This window comes from Canis lupus, chromosome 34, assembly GCF_048164855.1.
Source record: "Canis lupus baileyi chromosome 34, mCanLup2.hap1, whole genome shotgun sequence".
In the NCBI taxonomy this organism is placed as follows: Eukaryota; Metazoa; Chordata; class Mammalia; order Carnivora; family Canidae; genus Canis; species Canis lupus.
In genome coordinates this window covers 4,640,309-4,656,839 of record NC_132871.1, presented here as the reverse complement: position 1 = coordinate 4,656,839, position 16,531 = coordinate 4,640,309, and the positions used below count along the sequence as shown (strand labels likewise).

Genomic DNA, 16,531 nt, shown 5'->3' with positions numbered 1-16,531 from the left:
GTGGACTGAATGTTTGTGTCCTCCCAGAATTCATGTGTTGCTTGGTCCTGGTGATGCAAGCGTAAATAAAACATAATTTAAAGTGAATTACAGTTTAATAGGAGGGAAAATCAGCAAACAGTCAATTATAGGAGATAGGATAGGGTGAGAATGGTAGTTACAATTATATGTGTTAAATTAAAGGTGCTTTTGGGATATCCAAGTGGAGGTAAATGGGTCTTGAGTTTATAAGAGAATTTGGGGCAAGACATGTCGATTTAGTGTTATTGTCACGTGGGAAGTAAATAAGTTTATTCAGGAAGAATGTACACAGTGGAAAAAGGAAGTTAAGAATCTAATTTTGTGAAATATTTAGGGTGGGAGGGAGAGGATAGAGTTTTAGGGACTGTTTACAAATATTCCTGTGCTCTTCCTTCTGGGCATAGAGAAGTATTCCATTTCCCTGGCCTTTGTGAAGTGACAGCCATGCTACTTGATTAGGTCAATGGAATGTGAGCAGAAGTGATGCATGTCACTCCTCACAGGAGCTTTAGGCCACAACGCGTGAGCCTGCTGGCTCCCTCCTTCCTGCCTTGATGATCATGAAATGTGTTGAGATGGAGTCTCTGTCACCCTGTCTTGAGTGATCATCCATACTGAAGCCCCTCACGACCCAGCTGGGGCTTGTAGTGTGAGTGAGGGCTGCGCTTTTTTCAGGATATGCCATGGGGCGGGGTGGGGGTGGGGGATGCTGTTACCTCATGATGACCCTGGCAGCCCTACTGGTTCCGGGAAGGCTTTTAGGAAAGGAGACATTCAGGAAGATGAAAAGAGGTTGGTGAGAGGTTTTGAGATGATGAAGATGGGAAGGATTCACTGCGAGACAGAGACTGAGAAGTCTTCATTTGCTCTGGCATTTGAGGATCATTCGTGATTGTAGGAAATCATACAATGTGCAGCAAACATAGTCCCTTTCAAAGGGTTAACAACTCAAGAGAAAAATGACAAGTCTGGGCAGTAGGAGAAGGGAGAGAGGCTCTTGCTGTTGCCATTCTCTTGCTTCTCATTTAATTGGCCAACATCAACCATTGGCCTCTGATCCCACTGATTTCTCCCTTCCCTTTTCCCTACTCACTTTGAAGTTCCGTCCCTCCAATACTCTTTCCTTCCTCCCCTCCTTCCCACCTCTGTGGGCTTCCTGGAGATTGTGTCGCAGCTTCCTCCATCCTTTCTCCCTGGAACTTCTTAAAAGAGAAGCATGTAATTGCAATTTGCACTTCTTCACCTTCTCAGCCTACTACAAATTGACTTTTGACCTCATCAATCTACTGAAATGGCTCATGCCAAGGAGATTTTTCATGAAAACCAACTATAATTAGCTTTTCTGTGTTTTACTTTCTGCATAAATCTCTTTAATTTTATATTGTGACACAGTGCACGGATTATTTGCTGAGTAGTTCATTTTGTATTAGCCAAAGAGAAAATTGAACCTGTCACTCAAACTGCATGGAATAAGAAATAATATATTTTTGTTAGCAGTAAACAGAAACTTGTACAATAAAAATGTTTTGTGTCGCTTGAAGCGGTACCATTGGTTGCAAGTTTGGAAGGTATGCAAAGTGATTCCCTATCCTTATTTATTTCAGTAGGGACTTTGATTGCAGGCTGTGTAGTGTCTATTTTTTTTTTTCTCTTTTGGCTGACGGTCACAATACTTGAACACAAATATAATGAAGGCTTGTTCAATTTGAGACTTCCCTATAGTAATACAATAATATTACAGGGATTTTTCACAGACATTTCCTCATTTACTCCCCAAAGGACTTCTTGAAGGGTATTTAATTTTCACCCTACTTACAAATGACGGAACTGAAACTCAGAGAAGGAGATAAATGGCCACAATTCACCTTGCCACAGGTTGTGAGGATGGGTTTGCCCAACGCTAGCTCTTCTAGTCCCAATTTAGAGCTGTTTCCATTAGGACCTGGCTACTTGGATGCAGCACATGAACATAAGGAAAAACAGAGGTACTGTGACTCTTCAAAGTAAATCTACTTTTTTTTTTTAAAGATTTTATTTATTCATGAGAGACACAGAGAGAGGCAGAGACACAGGCCGAGGGAGAAGCAGGCTCCATGCAGGGAGCCCAACGTGGGACTCAATCCTGGGTCTCCAGAGTCATACCTTGGGCTGAACGTGGTGCTAAACCGCTGAGCCACCCGGGCTGCCCAGTAAATCTACTTTTTATTTATTTATTTTTTTTTATGTACTATTTTTTTTTAAACTTTTTTTTATTTATTTAAGATAGTCACAGAGAGAGAGAGAGGCAGAGACACAGGCAGAGGGAGAAGCAGGCTCCATGCACCGGGAGCCCGATGTGGGATTCGATCCCAGGTCTCCAGGATCGCGCCCTGGGCCAAAGGCAGGCGCCGAACCGCTGCGCCACCCAGGGATCCCTAAATCTACTTTTTAAACCATCATTTTTGTTAAAACATTCCAGGACCATTCATGTCCCATAATTTAATGCTATTTTGATGCCCTATTAAAATTACATATTGAGAGCTTTTAGATGTCAAATGAGCTTAGGCTGCTACTAAGGAACCGCCAGACACTTTGAGAGATGCTCTTTCCACCACTCTGCTCCGAACATGTAAGTGGACCTTGTCCTTAACACAGAGAGAGGTGTTTAATAGTCTTTGGCAATGAGAAGAGGGTAAAGACCTTTGGGCAGAAATGGTGAGAAAACTAATTGGATACAATTGTTATCCTAAGCATAGCCACAGGCTGTTGATTTAAGTTTCAATCTGTCCTAAAGTAGTCATAACAAAATTTGCTGGGCACCTTCGCTGGTTTATCCGTGTCTGGGAGTCTACAGAACACCACTCGATGTGTAAGGCTGATCCGTATGCAGTAAACTAAAGCGTGGCTCCCTAAAAGGTTCTTTTCAACATTAAAGTGTACCAGAGGGGTGAACACTTAGAACCAAAAGTCTGGCTTTGCCTTTCCCAATTCAAATTCATGTTAATAAAATCCTTCTCAAAGTCAGCCTCCTTGAGAATATGCACAGACTCCTGGGAATAGTCAAGACAAAAGATTAAGAAGATTAACTGGCTGACTCAGCAAGAAAAGAAATTGAGGGAATCTGGCTCTAGAAGGGAACTAGAGCAAATGAACAGGATGAGCAACCCCTTATAGGAATGCATAGAATTTTTAAATTTCAGGCATATTTAAACTGGGGAAAGAATGAGGTGGTTCATTTTGTTTTGTTTTGTTTCCAGAGATTAAGAGCATAATCAGAGCTGGAGCTGGAAGGACAGGGTACGTGGGAGTGAGGGAGGCCACCTAGCTCACTAGTCCACATGGGCAGGCTCTTCTTGAGAACTAACATAGAGTTGTCAAATATTTGTTTTGCTAAGGAAGGATGTTAAGAAAAAAAAAACACACACACACCAAAAAAAAAAAAAAAAAAAAAAGTAATGACTGCATGTTATCTCCACTATTTCATAAAGGAATCGAATTTTAACACCAAATTAGTAGGAAGGACGCTCTCCCAGAGCAAAGGACAGAACATTAGAACGAATCCACTTGGTGTCATTAAAGACTTACTGCATTGTCCTTATTTTCTCATCTTCTCTTGTACCAGTAAAGCTGTGTCCTGTGCCTGCCCGCCTCCTCAGACGGATGTCTGAGAGTCAGTGAGCTAAGGGAATGTCATCAATATTCAGGCGTAAGATGATGAGAATCTAGGAAAGGAGGAGAAAGAACAGTGAAGGCCGGAAGATGATGTTGGAGGAAGGACAGTGCCTGGTGACAGATTGAATATAGACGACAAAGGGAGAGGGTGAAGGATACCTTCAGAAACTAGACTGCGACCTGCTATCGTTTTTAGTAGTTGGTATCACACGTAGCCTTGCCCTAATTCATCTCATAATTATGACGCAAAAATATAACATCTTTGGAATGTCCTAGCAACAGATGGGTCTCTTGCTATCTTCTTTATCTGCAACCAGAAACGCATGCGAGGTACCAACCATACGAAGATCATGTTTTTATTAGTGATCAGTGGGTTAAAAATAGTTTTCCATCTAAAGCCAAACTGATCTTGGGTGGGGCTTTAAAGGAGGCAAGAAAGTTGATTTTAGAGGAGATGCAAAAGCACCTCCATCCCATAGTCCTCTCAAGCTTTCCAAAAATTCTTAAACAATTACCAGGATTCTTAGAGCCCGTTCATGATGTTCTGTTCCTGACTCCCCCGAATCGCCATTTAGCAGTTGCCAGGTTCCACTGTTGTAGAGTCCCCGATTCTTGTTCTTTTGCAGTAGGATGACGGCACGCTCTACGTGGAGGTATTAGAGTTGTTCTATTTGCAGAAAAAGGGCAAAGGTGCTTTGTGCCTTTGGAAATTGTATTTCAAGGCTACTCACAAGGGGATACCTTGTTTAGGAAAGAAAGGGAATTCTTTTCTCTCATGCAGGAGGTTTCTTCAAAAATAGTTAATGGCAAATGTGTTCTTTGCCAGATGTTAACCTACAGCATTAATTTAAGATGTTCTTAATCTATGTTTCCGGACTTCTTTTAAATGTCAAACTTTCGAAAGGCTAAACTGGCTCACCCCTCTGCTAGGTAATAGCTAGTATTGTCTTCGCTTCAGGGCATTTCAAATGAAATTTTGAGGTTTATTGAAAAATGTTACCAGTTCACTACCTATACAAGAGCTTGGAATGTGAATATCTGAACGAGGAAAAATTCAATAAATGGCGGTGGAGTTATTTGCTGAATTCACACCATAATAGCAAGAAAAGGTTTGCCGCCTTGGTCATAAAGGAAATGAGGCATTTAATTTTACTCTTAGTGTGGGCACCTAGTTTCAGCACTCGGTAAGAAGTCTGCATGCATTTAAAGAACTTAAACAATTATTAAAGGAAAGTCGCGAGAAGCAAATGGCATTTATTTTAAAATGGGTTCAGACTTCTAGTGCTTTAAAATTTCCATAAGAGCAAATTCAAGCTTGGAATAGGATTTAGTAACAATTAAAGGGATTTCAGTCCCTTAATCCCTCTGTGAGAGAAAAGAATAAAAATGTTAATGTTGATTCCTATCAGCACTTGTAACTGAAAAATTTATTATATATTGTAAATACTTATGACCCCAACAGCTATTTGATTTGCAAGTTAGGTATTGAAATGTAATGAAATATTTTCTCCTGATTTGTAATCACTGAAAGAGCAATATGAATCATCCTTCAAATAAAAGTACTTCTTTTCTTGACCTTTCCCCAAAATGTTTCAAAGTAAAAGGATGCCTCTCTGTTTTGTCTGATGTCTCAAGACCTTTACTCATCATCTTGAAGGTGATTATTTTCCAGGTTGATCCTAGCCTTGCAAGATAGAACTTTGGTCTATCTAGAGACTTAAATATTTTTCATTAAGTCAGAAAATAAATTTCAAACTATTCAATACTGTTTTACCTAGAATTATTACATTATTAAGAGTAAATATCTTATTAAACTCAAGAGGGAGCCACAAAACGAATAAGCAAGATTTCTAAAGGAGGTACTGGGTGTATATAAAATAACTAATAAAAAAAATAAAAGTTAATAAGATGGGGCGGCTAAACCATGTAAGTCAACAAAATTTATATTAAAATGACCTTGTAAATATTACCTTAAATTTTCCTGGATGGCCATATGGAATTGCTGTTTTTGGAAGTCAGAACAAAACTCGAGGGGTATCTGACATTTTTACTTAAATGTACTTCAACAAGGTTTGTACGTGTTCTGAACTGGTTTTTGAGATACTGTTCCCAGTGCTCCTATTTATTAGCTGTTTGATCGTCACCGCCCCACCAGGATCTAGAAACCCGTCCCCTGCCCATCCTACCGATGAGGAAAGTAGGACGTAGAGCTGCACATGGACACATGCTGCTGAGCAGCTGTGTGGTCTTGGGACTGAGTCTCATCACCTTGGAGAATTGCGTTTCATGATTCCGTCTTGGCTCCGGTAGTCCCTCTGTCACCACGTGCTGTCATTTCATATGTCTTTGGATCGTTCCTTCTTCTCATTTTTTGGGTTCTCATCACCTATGCCTGATCCTGCTACTGTAGTCTCTCAGTTGCATCAATCTCAGGCCTCAGCCTCAGGATTAAGCTGATTTGTGATGAAATTTCAGGACCCAGCCTCCTAACCTACTGATATAGTTCTGGGTTTCAAAAAAAAATGGTTCACGTGGGACAGTGATTATTTATAGACTGCTGTGGGAATATTTGCAGTCATTCAGTGAGCACTTACAAGGGCACTTTATAATCTCCAGAACGTTCTCCCTGCATCCATTCTTGTTCCCTCTATTTTGTTCTCTATTATGCAGCAGCCAGAACTACTCTTTTAGAATGTAAATCGGATCATATCATTTTCTTTCCAAAATGCTTCCAAGCTTTCTGCTGCACTTAGAATAAAATCCCAACACCTGCTCAGGACTACAGGACCCTGAATAAAGGCATTCCTGCCCGCTTCTGTCCTCTTCTCCTGAGCACCTCTGTCCTTTTGTTCCCTCAAATGCACCTTCCCACAGTCCTGCTTTTTTGCCCTTTCTAATATTTCCGTCTTTGGCTCCTTTGTGTGCTGCTCGGCTCACATTTCCAGGGAGGTTTCCTTAACTCCCCTGGCTTGAGTATGCCCCCCGCCCCCAACCACTCTGCTATTCTCTCTTGGGCCACCCAGTTCTTTTCCTGCAGAGCCTCACTCCAGTTCAAAAAAAGGTTGTTTACTTTTTTTCATATCTGATGCATCAAACTGTAAGCTCACTGAGGACCGGGAGGGAGTCAGTGTGTGTTGTTCACCAGTACATTTCCAGTACTTAGCACAGTCTTATGTACCTGGTGGATTCTGACTACATACGCGTGCGATCTGATTACCATCTGATGTATTTTGATGGGTTACAATGATGTCAGCAGAAAAAGGAGCCTTATAAAGATTCATAGGGTCCAAATTTGAAGTGGATTAGAGACCAGGAAAGCAAAAATCTCAGAAACGGTTGGGGTGAGCCCGTAACTTTGAGAAGGTGGACCTGTATAGTCCTGTCCCATTGTATTTCCACACACATTTCTTTTAAAGAGGGAAGATATTGAAACGAAAATCATCTTAGAAAACAGAGGACTTTAGCTTGTGCAGAAGTTGGTAGTGATAGCGAAGGCGATCGGAGCGCGCCTCAGCCAAATATGCCACTCTTGCAGGAGAACTGTATTGAGCTGAAGGCAATTAAGACACAGTAAAGGCAGAAAGAGGTGTCTGTCTTCTTCATCGGCCTAATAGCAGGACATGATTTCCCTTTGTGGAGATCTTCCCTGTTGCATCTCCTATATCCGGATTTGGGGGCGGGGAACAGATATTATTACTGGAGATAAAAAGTCAGCACTGAGTTGGATCTACACTAACAGCCCTTCCTAAAATTACCTTTATCTTCCATTAGTTCCCCCATATATCTACCTTCACACCACTGACCAGCCCGAGAAGCCCCTCTCTTTTTGTCACTTCTCTACCAGTTCATCAGTCTTTGTTAAAATGGCATATAAGCCCTTGGGTATAACTACTTCTTTGGGTCTTCATTTCTTTTCTATGAAGATTCCTATGCAGAAAAGCAATAAACTATTCAGATCAAATAACACTTGTATGCCTTTTCTTCTGTAATCTCTCTTTTGTCAGTTTAATTCACAGATCTCAGGTACTAAACTCAAGAGGGTAGAGAATACAGTTTTTTTCCTCTTCTACAATAGCAAGTCTTAGATAAGCTCCAGCGGTGTGCACAGAGTTGTGGCTCTTCCTTTCTTGCTGTGGAGATCAAGGCCTCTTGCTTGAGAGCCATAACTCTGACTTCTGTTTGCATTGTGCTAACAACATCCCAACTACACTTCTTTACTATGCTACATGGGCTCCTTTGCCAAGACCTTCCAGACTTTCACTTTTTGTCCTTTTCCTTTGCCTAACAGGCATATGCAGCTATTCAAACTCAAATTAACAGAAATTGGCTAGTGGCTACCCTATGGCACAGTGCAGTTCTTGAAAATAACCATTATTGCAGAAATTTATTGGCTAGCACTGCCTTTATGTTGTTCTAAAAAGACTTGAGGTGTAAATAGAACAGCTTTTCAGACTTGAGTTCAGATGGCTATTGCTTTTTTGACATCTAAATGGCAGTCTAGGGTGCTTGGCTGGCTGTTGGTAGAGTGTGTGACTCTTGATCTCGGGGTTATGGGTTTGAGCCCTACGCTGGGTGTAGAGATTCCCTAAAAATTAAATGTTTGAAAAAATAAATAAATGACATCACACAGGATCAGCCAATGGGGGAATAATCCATATGTGATTGTCATATACTTTTGAAAGATAATGAAAATGGTAAAATATTAACTCTCTGTGCAAAACATTAAGGAACAGGAATTGTTTCAGGGTAGAGTTTAAGACAGAGGGGATGACATGAAGGTAATGTTCAGAGGAAAGGGAAATGAGCTACAAATCTGTCAAGCCAGGGTTGAGTTTGCTGATTCCCAGCTGGCCAGGCAGGGGTTCATCTCCTCCCACGCCATTTGTCACCTCCCGAGTCAGAGCGCTTTTAGAATACAGTTGTTTTGACTAAGATCTACAAGTAGTAATAGGTTTTCAGTCTACAAGATTGATCTAGGTATCCTGTGGCTGATAACGCCAGGGCCAATTATTCTGTTTTAAGAAATCAGGCTAAATGGTACCAGAATGACATATCTTTTGTTTTGCAGAGTTTTGCTAAAGGAAAGCTACCTTGAGGTTGAACAGGTTTAGCCTGTGGCATTTCCTCCAGCAAAATCTCAACAAGGGTAAACAGAGTAGTTCAACCCATCTAAGGGTTAGGTTCTGCAAGCAGTCCAATTTGCTTTGGACAGGCATTTGAAAAATTCTTATTGAATAACTAATCTGTCTTCCATTTGTAATTCTATTCAGATTTATCCCCATAATGACTGTTCAGTGAAGGAACTTTTCACTGTGATGACTGGAAAAGTGATACCATTTTGGACAATGACTCTTTTTATTTATTCTTTTCCTTAAATAACTTGTTCCCCCCCAAAGTACACTAAAGGAATACACCATAAAAATGACATTTCAATGTTATGATTTCAGGCAAAGACATATTTGACAATTTCCTTGATGTAAAAATTTCCATTCAGAGCTTTCCACATGGAACACATTTGAATTGCCTGCCATGTACAAATGAATCCAAACCATTTTGCTTTGTGTGTGTAGGGGAAGGAAAGGTAAACTTTTTCTCTCCTGTCCCAGGTCCTCTGGCTGGGGCCCTGTAAATTAGATTGACAAAAGATAGATTAACAAGAGAAAAGCATACAAGTTTTTTTTTTTATTATTTTTTTTTAACATGAGTTTTATGGGACACAGGAATCTTTTTGTAAGGAAGATCCAAACAAATGGTGGAATCTGAGTTTTTTTTCAAGGTTTGATGAAGAGTGGAAGACTCTGGGAAAATATGATAGGACGGAGGGTATGAGCTAAGACTTGTAAACTGGGGGAAGCTTATGAATCCTGTTTGGATTCCTCTCCACTTGCATCTTTGGAAATAAGGATGATCCTTTCCTCTGGGAATGGGGAGGGCACCTCTCACAGGAGGGTTATATTACCTGCTTCACGGGGAGTGGGGGGGAGGGAAGGAAGGAGGGAGGGTCAGAGAGCACTGCCTGCTTCTGCTGTTTCTCAAATTCCTTCCATTTAAAACATGTGCTGGCGCTTGTGGTTTAGGTAAACTAAACTAACTAAACTAAACTAAACTAAACTAAACTAAACTAAACTAAACTAAACCTCCTTGTGTGTGTACTCTAAAGAGAGAGATGAAGATTTAGTATCTTCTGTGAATCTTCAATCTGTTATGTCCTCCCTTACTTAGCCTATATTTTGCCCAAAAGGTATTTTTCTGGGATATGATTTTATTTTAAGGACAAAATGATCACGAACCTTCAAATCTGAAAGATTGGTCAAGAAAAATGTTTCAAATATCAGAGAGGGTGACAGAGCCTGAGAGACTCCTAACTGAGAAACGGACAAGAGGTAGTGGAAGGGGAGGTGGGCAGGGGGTTGGGGTGACTGGGTGACAGGCACTGAGGGGGCCACTTGGCAGAATGAGCACTGGGAGTTATGCTATGTATTGGCAAATCGAACTCCAATAAAAAAATATACCAAAAGAAAAAAGAAAAAAGAAAAAAAAAAAGAAAAATGTCTCACAAATAAGGAAAACAGTTAACTACAATAACAGTGGCTTTTATGTACAAGCCATATTTGTTTACTTTCAAATTGCTGTTTATTACTAATATAAACATGTTTTCATTCAACTGATATATTTTTCTAGCTGTGAAAATGATTTGAGAATTTTGTGTTGAGATCAAACACATCACAATTTCCTTATTAAACTTAATGGAAACACTTTGTTTTTTATTTTTATTTTTTCATTTAAAAGCTCTTTACTTAACCACAGGGTTTTCAAGCACTAATGAAAATCATTAAGCGAGGGATCCCTGTACTTGAAAAACAACACTTTGATTGGGACACTTAATGACTAGAAGACCCTGCAGTTTGAGAGTCATCACTGTAAATGAGAAGTCTTGACAATTTTGTTGTTTCTGCCTAGTATTTATCGGAGTTGAATTCTTTTGCCATGAAGCTGTCACATTTCCCGTTCTGTTTCCCTACCTGCTACTTCTCATGGGCTCCGACAAGAGGAAGAAGTTAGCAACATCCCTCACCTTTGCTACCGTTACATTGTTCTCCCTCCAATTCCTGAGCGTTTATGAAGCAATTCAGATGGCTGAGAGTCTCCTATTATTCCCCACTTTTAAGTTTTTTATTTTATTTTTAAAAGATTTTATTTTATTTTATTTTATTTATTTTTTTTTTAGATTTTATTTATTTATTTGAGAAAGAGCGAGAGTGTGTGTGAGCGGGGAGGAGAGGGAGAAGCAAGCTCCCTGCTGAGCAGGGAGCCCCATGGGGACTTGATTAGCACCCTGGGGTCACCACCTGAGCCGAAGGCAGGCACTTAAGCCACCGAGCCACTCAGGAGTCCTTATTTTCTGTGGGTTTAATCAGGAACGAGTCTTGTCTGGAAGCTATTTTCTTTCTCAAGGAGTCTTTGATAAAGGACGGAAGGGCTCCTGAAGAATCCTTTGCTATTTCTCAACTCACTCTTAACATTTTATTTCTAAAAATGATACAGGGACAACCTAGGTACCATAAAGCTACATATAACTATACATAAATATGGCTACAATGATATGTATGTATGTTTATAGTTTTCTTTTCTTTTTGAAATATTTTATTTATTCATAAGAGACACACAGAGAGAGGCAGAGACATAGGCAAAGGTAGAAGCAGGAAACCCAAGGGGAGTCCAATGCGGGACTCGATCCCAGGACCCTGGGATCACGACCTGAGCCAAAGGCAGATGCTCAACTGCTGAGCCACCTGGGTGTCCCTGTTCGTAGTTTTCCTTTCTAAAATTTTTATGCCATATTTTTTTTTTAAGATTTTATTTTTTTAAGTAATTTCTACACCTAACCTGGGTCTCAAACTTACAAACCCAGGAGAGGGTCCCATGCTTTACCGACTGAGGCAGCCTAGTGCTCCTAGGCCAGATTTTTAATATCGCATTTAAGAAATCCTGTCTAGTACTACTAATATATGCAAATATGTCTCTGTAAATCTCGTTTACTGAGCCGGATTTGGAGGGCTGCATAACTTTAATGAGCTTTTATTGTAGGTGGATATGAAACGTGCTTTGCTTCTTCATATGTAACTCTTCTTATAGGCACAAGAAGAGATTTTTATCAGTCAGGAGTAGTCATTTTGTAGTGGTCATTGATTTGCACTCTCTAATATAGCATTCAGGGAGAGGAAGACAGAGAAAATCTCAGTTACTTATTTGACGGAGAAAGGTAAAGTTAATGACTAATAAGGTATGCAGCGGCTTCCTGGTCATAGATGGTTTTTTTTTTTTTTTTTTGGTCATAGATTGTTGAATAGCATTTTTTTTCGTTTCAAATGTAGGACATCATTAATTTTATCAAAAATGATTTTAATCAATGATTGCATTACATTGCCTTGTGCAAAATAAGCCTTCAATAAATAATGATTTATACATATTTTATCTACATTAACAGGCATTTAATTTATTTACATAGTGATGTGAAGGACATTAGTGAGTATTAAAATTAGTTTGTGAACACCTTTTATCATAGTACCATAAATACATATTTAGGCTTAGGTTTCAATAATGTTATCTTTAGGATTTTTTTTCCCTTCTCTCTTTTTTTTAGGTTTTTATTTAAATTCCAATTAGTTCACATACAGTGTAATATTAGTTCTGAGTGTACAATATAGTATCCATACAGCACCTGGTGCTCATCACAAGGGCCCTCCTTAATCCCCACCGCCTGTTTCACCCATCCCCCCACTTGCCTCCCTTCTGGTCACCATTAGAATGTTCTCTATAGGTAAGAGTCTAAAAAAAATGTGTCTTTAAATAATTTCAGCTGATTTACTTCTTTGGAAGAGCTTGGATTATACTTATTTGGGCTGTGACTAACTAAAAAATAAAGGTATAGAATCCTTTGGCTTTAATGAGTAGACTTTAGACTAGAACATGTCTATTATTAGGAAAAAATGTTTCAACCTAAGCTTTGATGATTTATGTTGACTGAATTATCTAATTTCTATAATCTTTCATTCATTGTCATCTGATTGTTATGTTCAGAAAACAGTATTAACTGGCTGATTAATCCTATGTAAAGTTTCTAGTATTTCCTGTATTTGTAGTTATAATTTTTCAGAACTAGCTCTCTTAAAAATTGAAACTCATTCAATAATAACTCTTTAAAAATATTATATCATTAATTCCAATGCAGTTTTATACTAAAGAAAATATTTGACTAAAAAACGTATGCATGATGAATTATTTATAATAAAACATAAAATAGATTATTATCCAAACAAATAAAAAACCCCACAGCTGTTTATTGAACACTTGACATGATACAGGCTTACATTTTAAAAATAAAAGTTATTTCCATTGCTCTTTTCTAAAGATACTTGAACTGCCATAATTTTTCATCAAGAGTTTTATAGAATATGAACATCTTCTTTAGGGATTAAAAAAAAAAGAGTCAGGACTCTATTGCCTGTCCTCTACAGGATAAGGGAAAAGTAGGAGGAGGGATTTAACTTTGAGTTAAGACCAATTGGGTGTTAGTCATATACTTTCAATAGTAAATCTCATCTAATTTTTTTAACAGCCCTTTGAAGTTATTATTAACTCCATTTTACACTGGAGAAAACTGAAGTTCAGTGTGGTTAAATAATTTATTCCAGGTCACAGAGTGAGTAAATGATGGAGTCAGCATTTGAACGTAGTGTTGTTTAACACCATGTTTTTAACCTTAACATGTTAGCTTCATTCCTTTATTATTGAAAGAGGGTCTTTAAATTATCTTTTGACAAAACATAATGTCATTTTAGTTTCACATAATAAAAAAATTCACTTTTTGAGCATTAATCTAAAACTGCAGCCTCAAGAGACTTGCCCACAGTTTGTTATATTACTCTCCTATGTGTGGGCATATATTTTGCAACTACAAACAAACCTGGAAAGGATAACCTTTTGCAGTTGCATTTCTGTTTCTTAATCTTTTTAGAGAAAAAAAGTCCAGTTTCTAGTATTTACTTACATTTTTATAATGTTACATAAATATATATAAACGTAATATTAGACTCTTTTCACTCTTGTAGCTCTAATAGAACCATAAAATCATAACAAGTTATACACTATATATCAAACCATAAAAACAAATAAAACTCAAATTAACAATAATTTAATATGATAGAGGGTAGTGTTTGTCTGAAACTAAATCATATTTTATAATAAGAATTTTGGTCATAATGGCCCTAGTGTCATATCTAACTGATAACTCACATCAACAATTTTTAAAAAAAGATTTTGAGTGATCTCTACACCCAACAGGGGGCTTGAATTTACAACCCTAAGATTAAAAATCACATGTTCTACTGATGTTCTACTGACTGAGCCAGCCAAGTGCCCCTTAATTCTACTTTTTGTCCACTGAGAAATTCTATTCATATAACTCCATGATTCTATTTGGTTTCACCTGGAATCATTTTGGTGTTAAGTCCCCTATGTCCCTTACTTTTTTGGTCTATAATAACTAAAGCTATACATTTTCTCTAGTATGTATTTTTTTCACATCTTTTTTCAAGTCTCATCTTAAAGTATCTTAGAAACTAAACTCTTACTCTATGAAGTCCTTTCACTTGCGAATTATCATTATAAGATGAAAATTTGACTTTATAAGCAGTAAAACAATTCAACATGCATACAGAGTTAAAAGCAAAAGAATTGTCCTTAGTTTCATGTGAAGACATCCCAACGTTATGACAGCCAGGCCAGCTTAGCAGCTCGTTAAATGTTAGTATTGCTATTTCTGCTTCCCGAAAATTAATAGAAATTTTCCCACCTTGAGAAAACAAGCAAAATATTTTTTATAATAAGCATAGATGAACTTAACAGAGTATGAAAGAAATTCTCAGGTGCTTGAGCAAATAGGAACACGAACACTGGATAGGTACAAACGGGACATTGTGACAGCCTGGAAGAGGAATTGGACCAGAGAGCAGCTAGGGGCTTAGATTTGATCACCTACACAAAGATGTGAGAGTGGACCTGGGGCTCTTGAGACGGAGAGTTGGAGGCTGGACCCATGCATAGAGCCCAGAATATACTCTAAGAGAAGGGACTGAAAACATCACCCATTAGAGTGGACGGTGAAAGAGAGAAAAAGGAAAATTACCTCTTTTTTGGGTGGGAGATATTTAAACTTTGGTCTATCCTTCAAATGGATTTGGAGTTAAGTTACAGTATCCTGATGGTTTAGGAAATTCTAAAATGAGAAATTAACATAAAAATGTATCTGAAGCTGTAACATGTTGGGTCACCTGACAGAAGGGAAATAAAACTGCTCAGGAGAAATGTGTCAATGATGCACAATGCACCATATTTTCTTGGGATTGGGATAAGGACGGAGAGTCTTGCTTAAGAACAAGATTAGAAAGAAAGCTGTAGAGGGCAGGGATTATTATCTCTTGTTCACTATTATTATCTCTTGTTCACTTCTACTGGCCAGCAGGTAGAACTGTGCCTGGCACTTAGGTGCCCAATATATATTTTCTAAACGAGTGAACACACAGGCGCACGCGTGTGTACAGACACAATCACACACACATGCAAGAAAATGAGTGAGTCAGACTGATTCAGCAAACAAGATTATCTAAGAACTTGAGATGATAGTGAATAATCTGTAAGAAATTGTAAAGTAAATATGTTTATAATAATCAAAAGGCAAGAAAATAGAAGCTATTGGTAAATAAGATATTTATAAAGAGGTAAAATTTTAAAATAGGATTTTTAGAGATGAAAAAATGTAGTCGCTAGATTTAAAATTTGAAGAGTAAGTTGAACAATAGGTTAGCTGGAGAGAAAATTAGCAAATGGAAGACATATTTGAATAAATAAACCAAATAATTGCAGAGAAACAGGAAAATAGAAAATAGGAAGGTGATAGTGGCAGACATTGAAAAATCATGTTCAACATACATTTAATTGCATACCCAGAAGGAGAGCAAAAGAGATGTACTAGAGAAAATTGAAGGCATGAACTAGAAATATTTGAAGGCATGATGACTGAGAATTTAGCAGAATTGATGAAAGACACAAAGTCTTGTTTTTTTATTTATTTTATTTTTTTATTTTTATTTTTTACAAAGTCTTGTTTGTAAGAAGCACAATTAGTTTCAAACAGGAAAAGTAAAAATAAAATGCCAGACCACCAAAGAGGAAACTATTTTTTTAAAATTTTTTATTTATATAATCATGAGAGACACACACACACACACACAGAGGCAGAGACACAGGCAGAGGGAGAAGCAGGCTCCATGCAGGGAGCCCGATGTGGGACTCGATCCTAGGACTCCGGTATCACGCCCTGGGCTGAAGGCGGCGCTACACCGCTGAGCCCCCTGGGCTGCCTAAGAGGAAATTATGTTAAAATCAACCAGTAAAAAAGGGCAGATTTATCCCATTAATGAAAGGTGCCACATATGAATGCATGGATGTAGGACAGCTTACATAATTAGCACATTTTCAGTAGCCACGTATTTTTAAAAGTGCTTTGGTAATATTATTTGTCCTAAGAGAAACATTTTCAAACAAATTACCTAATGAAGCTCTGATTAATGAGTATTAAAAATTATTATAAAAACTTTCAAATATGAGGGGCCCCTGAGTGGCTTAGTCAGTTAAACGACCCACTCTTGATTTCACCCACTCAGGTCATGATCTCAGGGTCATGAGACTAGCCCCGCATGGGCTCTGTGCTGGGCATGGGGCCTGCTTGGGATTCTCTCTCTCCCTCTGCCCTCCCCTCCCCTTGTGTGCTCTCTCTCTCTAAAAAAAAAACTTTTAA

General features: G+C 38.4%; 1 long non-coding RNA gene across 1 annotated transcript in view; it reads left to right on the top strand.

Moving 5' to 3' along the window:
• Positions 1–326: 326 nt before the first annotated feature.
• Positions 327–16,531, top strand: part of LOC140624195 (uncharacterized) — a 172,144-nt gene continuing 155,939 nt past the window's right edge. The window contains exon 1 of the long non-coding RNA XR_012023708.1: positions 327–670. This is a non-coding gene — a long non-coding RNA (uncharacterized lncRNA). The remainder of the gene's footprint in view (positions 671–16,531) is intronic.